Here is a 7,275-nt window from a genome sequence, read left to right as displayed (position 1 = left end):
AAGGGAAAATCATTGTAAAACCAATATCTTTCTCGCACCACTCACAACCCAAAACTATTTTAAGTGAAGTTGTTTCATAAGTTTTTTTTCAATCCTAAAAATATATATAATGGAAATTTTACAATGTATTAATACAAAGCACAATCTAAATCCACTTTTCAATCAAAAACATGTGTTACATGAAACTATTTTTCCACCTTTCACCTCACTAAAAAAAAAACTACAAAATCAATAGAACCTTTATAGAGTAGTTTTATTGCTTTATGAAAAAAATCTATAATATTTATTTTATTCTTCATTATGTGAGCAATAATTAGTATTATCATGAATTATGGCGTGTTGCATGACTGAAATTGTGTTTTTTTTCATTTATTTACAATATACTACATACATCTATACTATCATTGAGTATAAGTATCATAAGCATAATTATGATACTTATGTATATTATTATAGGTAGGTTTCTATATTTTTGTTTATAGGAAAACCATATTGTATTTTATTATTATATCTGAAAATTATGTTCACTTAATAATACCAGCTATTTCAGTTGGTCAACAATCGACAATATTCACATTTAGATTTATATATTATACTTTGGTTAGTCTTGGACCTTGGTATACGAATTATGTGATCTATGGAAAACTTAGTCGGTCAACTGAAGTAACTGGTATTATATTAGTAAACTCTTATTGGAGGCAAACAATTTTCGCGTAAATCGTTTCTCCTACTCTATGTCTGACTGTGTACTGTATAATATATCTGTATAATATATTTATGTATACAATACAAAATACAATGTATGCTCAATGATACTGTTTATAAAATATAATCTCAACACAAAAGACACGAACTTATGATCATATTTCTATTATTATCCTTTGAATAGTATTTCCGTTTTCAAACATCACTCCCTTGAATAAAGTTAAACGTTACGTAATAGTCTATTATATTCATGTACATTCATCAATTAATTACTATTAATAAATCATGTTATCCATTCATGTTATTATATTTTCATTAAAATTAATTTAATATTATAGTAATGTAGTATGATATTTATTACTTCTAAACTACAATACATTAGTGTTAGCTGTTATTTGTTAACATGACTATTTAAACAAGAATAAATTATAAAAGTATAAAACCGAATAATAATTATTAATATTATATATTATATCAATTTAATCGGATTATGGATTAATTTTAACGCATTATTCAGCGCATTATAATATTACTTTAACCATCGTAAATAAGCATAATTAAATAAACTAATAATAAATGTAGGTATACTTATTACCTATAGTACCTACCTACAGTAGTACTATACTACAACTGTCTGTATATATAAATATTGTATAAGTGCATGCATGATACATATTTTATGACGTTAGGCAATTATATTTATAGCTTTGATGTATTATACAAAATGTCACAATAACAAATGGTTTTTACTACAACTGTAGAATATTATTATTTCAATAAATCAAAACTTCTTAAGTCTGAATCGTCCCACAATTTATAATAATAAAATAAATAAATAGGTTATACTTGTGTAATTTAGGTAAATGAGTACCTACCTAGTATATATTATATTTTATTAGTTTTTCAATGATTACTGCCTATAGTATTATATAGGTAATACTGTAATAAGTAAAATGAGCAATGAGCTTTATATTATTTTTGTGATAATGTTATCGTAGGTACATACTGCATATAGGGTATAACTTATTATATATTATTATGATCAGTGGCGTACCCGGGATTCTTTATTTTAACGGGTAGGGGGGGGGGGGGCTAAACAAAGTACCCAAATCAGAATTTGATATACTAGGTCCCGGTAGGTCATTAGACCTACGTAACCGTAATAACCTCTACAAAAAAATGAAAATACGCAAAATGTTTCTTAAAAACCGTTTTCAGAAATATCATGGTTTGTACTTTGCTTTTTATTATAGATATAAAATGTACACGCTTATACCATAACACGGTCAATATGGGGGGGGGGGGTGAATCCCCACTGGGTACGCCACTGATTATTATATTATATAATAATATTGACTGCTGATTCATTAAAATGGTTAAATAAAAGTAAATAATTAAATAATAAATGTTCTTTGGATATAAAAAGTGTACCTAGGTAAGTAAATTCATACCAGACAAGAGAAGACAGATTAAGTATAAACTATAGTTTAGATTTATACCTAAATAAATTTACAAGAAAGAGTTAGTATATTTGTCACGTCCATCTAGATGTATTGCATTTACCAAAACCTGTACCAACCTAAATGGATAAAAGACTGTGTAAGTCCATACACAATTTATAGAACAATTTTATTGTAAAACTCGTAAAAGTGAGTAGATAGGTACATTTAAATTATTAGAGCAACTATGTGAATATACATATTATGAAAATAAATATAAATAAAAACCTGTTTTAATCGTTTAACTTTACTATCATTTACAGGTTTACGTCTTTACATATATCATATATGTAACCACTAAATAGCCACATATATGTAAATATATAGGTATCTGCTACAATTTACATATTTTTTGAATCTTGTTTAAACCATCGGTATTGATCCCAAATGTTTAAAACAATCTGATAATATACCTATTATATAAAGAACTTAAAAAAATGTATACCCCTTGTAACACCGCATAATTTAGTTAAGTATATAATTATAATGTCAATATAAATGGTAGGATAATGACGTAGCAGTCGAAGCCTTTATTCTTAGCACAAAAAAAAATCTAAATAAATCTAATACTATAAATTGTCATCATTCAACTAGGTTACCTATATTTCACAAGTGCTATTTATATTACCTATCATTCGGAAGAAAACTGTTCAAGTATTGACAACGGGTGATTTTTTAGCTATACGAGAATTAGTTTTCCCTTTTCATCAATTATATATATTATATATATTATACTATTATTTTGCTTATTACTACTTTAGTTGCCTGATAAACAAGTAATGATAAACCTAAAATTATATGTTTTTGTCGTTACAATGATTTAGATATTAAATATGTTATTTCTTTTATTTAAACTAAGTGGCAGGTGCCCTCAATGGAAGTCATCTAAAATCCGTTTTATCGGGCCATTAAATCGTTCATCTTTTTTACTTATTGTTCTAAAATTTAAAGACTGTAAATTGTATTATGAAATATAAAAATAATTAAAAATAAATACATTTTATTTACGCGCATAATTAATACGTTTAATTAAACATAATAACATTTAAAATACAGTATACTGTTTAACACACTTCGATTTTTTAAACAGTTTTTTTTTTCTAGTGAGAATAGATGTACCTATTTGATACACAAATACAAATATTTTAACTATAGATACATATAAAAAATGTAGACTGTTATGAGATTTAGTGAAAAGGTTAAGGGTTTTTTTTTTTAAACATAAAGCAAAGGGGAAAAAAGATGGGTAAGTGGATGTCGCTCTGCTGAACAGTAGCTTACAATAGTCACCGTATAATGGATGGTATTAAATTTGAATTCAATGATATAAAATAATTCCATACGAAAAACGATTCTGAGCGGTGACGGTTTGTCAGTGTGGATATTTTATATTATATTTATATTGTTATCACTTATAATTAATACGATATCCGGTAAGTTAATTTAATATTATAAAATTACGACAAAATAACTAAATTAGTTATTCTTAGTTATTTGATATGTAATTTACTCCAAAATTGAACATAAAATAACAATAAAAAAACTGTGTTTTTATATTATTGAGATTTTTTGGTTATAGTATAACGTACTTACGTAGAACTTGGTTGAAAGCTTACAACCTTAGCTATAAAAGTTGAACATTTTATAAATTTTTACTTACAAAATCGTTTTTAAATTTTTATTTGATAATTGTTGTCAAATATCGAACTTTAAATGCTTATTAAAAAAATTGTGCCTAATATTTTTCAACTATTATTTAATCAATATATCAGCTAGGAGTCTTCTATTATATTTTAACGCATTTTGGCCAAAAAAATAATTTTATTGATATTTATAGAAAAAAAAACTAAAAAAAAACAAAATAATTGAAATTTAAAATTGTCCGGATACACTTCAAAACAAGTCAAAATATTTTCAAAATGTTATGTTGTATAGAAAATGAAAATATAAACATTCGTTGAAATTTTCATGTGACTACAGTTATTCGTTTTTGAATTACAACAAAATAAGAAAACCGCTAGGTACATGAGAAATCGAGTGAATATCCCTATTATTTGCACATTTTCGTGAATTTTACTCATTTTGTCAATATTCGAACTTTAAATGCTTATAAAAAAATATTGTGCCAATGTATTTTTTTATATTTTTCATCTGTATTTGAAACAATATATTAGGAGCCTTGTATTACATTTTCAAGCTTTTTAAAATGTTTTTAATATTTATAGAATAAAGAACTCAACAAATTGGAAACTGAAAATGTCCGTAAACAGCTCAAAATAATTCAAAATATTTTGAAAATGTTATGATGTATAGAACATATTAATATAAATATCCAGCCAAAATTTTATGTATCTACGGTAATTTGTTTTAGAGTTACACCAAAAACCAAAATCGATTTTGTGTAAAAATTCCCGATTTTTATTTATTTTTCTTTTGTTTTGCACGGCGCTTTTGAAAACTATTCGGAAATTTATTATTTATCCCCCTAAAATTCCAATAGATTCACTTTCCTTCAGAAAAGATACTGTTGAAGAAAATCTAAGCACTTTTACTGTCCTAAAAGGTGGTGACAGACACAAAAAAAAAATAAAAACACACATTATTGTAAAATCAATAGGTACATTCATCGCTCTGCTCAGAATTTAAAACAACATTATTTTAAATTGTCAATTACATTATAGTAGCAGTAAAAAATATATTTAACCATCGTTAAATAGAATTGAGATGATATAAAATGGTATGTTGGTATGTTTTTACTTGAAAATTGAAAGTATTGCATAGGTATATATAATACAATTGTAAGTCTGTACTAGATAGTAGATGCTGCTAGAAAAATATATCTTTGTAGTTTTCTGATCTATAAAGTATATAATTTTATTTTATTTTTATGTACCTGCAATATATTCAATTGTGAACGGGGCGATAGATATACCTAACATATTGATTTTACAATGATGTTTCTTTTTTTGTGTATTGATGTGTAACTACACGTTTTATAGAAAATAAATTTTTTGGTAATCAACTTCAATGTTTTTTCTAGTAGAAAAATAAATGAATCTAGTTGATACTTTTGAGAAGTCGAAATTAACAAATCCCTATTATTTTAAAAATAATCGGAAAAACAAAAAAAAAAATTATACGAAAACCCGGGATTTTTTATACACAATGTTATTACACAATATTTGGATTCATTTTATGCTATTGTGTGCTCATACCACGAACCTATTCACATCACACTACGGTAAGTCGGTATTGATTCGTATATAGAACGATATATATATATATAAAACTCATATCAAGTTAATAACAATAATATATTATATCATACTATTATTATAGTAATTAAATATTAATAATAGTAAGCGCAATATTTCCATTGTATGAATTTATAATCTACGAACAACGTAATTAATAAAATAAATACAGATAAGCGTGGAGATTGTATGAAGTGATTTGAAAATGTAGCAAGGGCTGAAGGGCCAGATAAAAAAGGTACGCGCCACGCGGCGCCAGTTGCCCATCCTTGGGTCTATACTCTATACAGTCTATAGTAATATAAATATATAATATGCTAAACCATCTTCGCTCTGAATCGGTTTTCGTATGCAATGATTTATCTTTGAATTAAAATTTAACACACACATTAAAGTGACTTACTCAATGACAAGGTCTACTCGAAACCTATTATACTGTACCTACAGAACAGCGCTGATCTGTTACCTATCCCCCCTACCCAATGACCATTTTTATATTGGATATTTGTGATTATACATTTTATAGGTATCTACTACCTACTGTACTTTTTACCTATTTCCTTCAAAGTTCGATTAGTTCAATTTACTAAAGGCATATAAACTATACCTACAGTATTCTTTTTCTACTTCTACCTAGTATCCATCTATCTATTATTTGTATTATCTTATAGGTATTTACGTTTTAAATGAATATATTTCCTTATTAGTAATATATTTTAAAGTATAGGCAAGTTGATTATTAGCTTTGTAGTATAATGGGTAGGTACTGACGCTAAAAAGTTCATTAAATCTATGCTAGAAGGTGTATCAATTTACCTATTATGTTAGACAATATTCAATAGTACCTATCTACTTACCTATATTCAATATATACCTGAAATAGATAGTATGCATACTATAGGTATTAATAATATTAATTGTCATTACCTAGTTGATAAATAAAAACGATGAATATACTCATTACTCGGGCATAATTATAGCATATAGGTGCCTTATATACGTCATAGTATATTGAATTATTATAATATTTTATTCTAATTCTCAACATACAATTATTTTATTAAAATAATAATAAAGCATAAATCATCATTGGCCCGAGTAGATAGCGAATTTTAATAATAATAATCGATCGAATATGTATCGTATTCCGAGTTCTGATCACACATCATAATAATATATGTATTCCAATGCTAGCAAATACTACTAGCAGCTAACATCAATCATGTGTACCTATATAATATTATAATATTTGGTTATTACCTAATTTGCATATACCTAACCCACGTACCTATATTATGTAAATTATGCGAGTGTATAAAGTGTACCTTTGACTGCGAGAAGCTGCCAATAGTGGTTGACGAATATATTTGTTCGTTTACGACGTGGTCCCGACGACGACGACGGTTGTGCCGCGAGGAGCGTCATCACTACATCGGTGTCGCGGATGGAATATTCTCGTTTTCGGCACCATCGGAAGCAGATGACGACGGCGGCGCTATCGTTATATTATTATTATTGCAGTGGCGCGTACTGCCGAATCGTCAGCGGCGGCAACTGCATCGGCGGCATCGGCGGCGGCGGCATCGTTGACGACGACCACGTCGCATCGGATACATCGATCGGTTGTGGTTCAATCATACTGTCGTCGTAGATTTTCGTGATTTTGAGATTTTGGGCGGCGGTGGTAGTATGTACGACGGGTGAAAAACAAAGGACGAAATCGGATATTATCACGAAGAGGACATAAACATTAACAAAGAGCGATAAAAATCGCTAAATACGAAATACCGGACCGCGGGCGAAAAATGTAAAACGCA

The 7,275-nt window shown here is 27.6% G+C and overlaps 1 protein-coding gene across 1 annotated transcript in view; it reads right to left on the bottom strand.

The window, feature by feature from the left end:
- The window catches only part of LOC100575358 (CD166 antigen), a 28,400-nt gene extending 21,522 nt beyond the window's left edge, over positions 1-6,878 (bottom strand). The window contains exon 1 of the mRNA XM_003240309.4: positions 6,784-6,878. The gene's annotated coding sequence lies outside the window, so the exon portion shown is untranslated. The remainder of the gene's footprint in view (positions 1-6,783) is intronic.
- Positions 6,879-7,275: the final 397 nt, after the last annotated feature.

This window comes from Acyrthosiphon pisum, chromosome X, assembly GCF_005508785.2.
Source record: "Acyrthosiphon pisum isolate AL4f chromosome X, pea_aphid_22Mar2018_4r6ur, whole genome shotgun sequence".
Lineage (NCBI taxonomy): Eukaryota > Metazoa > Arthropoda > Insecta > Hemiptera > Aphididae > Acyrthosiphon > Acyrthosiphon pisum.
Note: the sequence above shows the minus strand (reverse complement) of the source record. Positions and strands in the feature narration are given on the sequence as shown.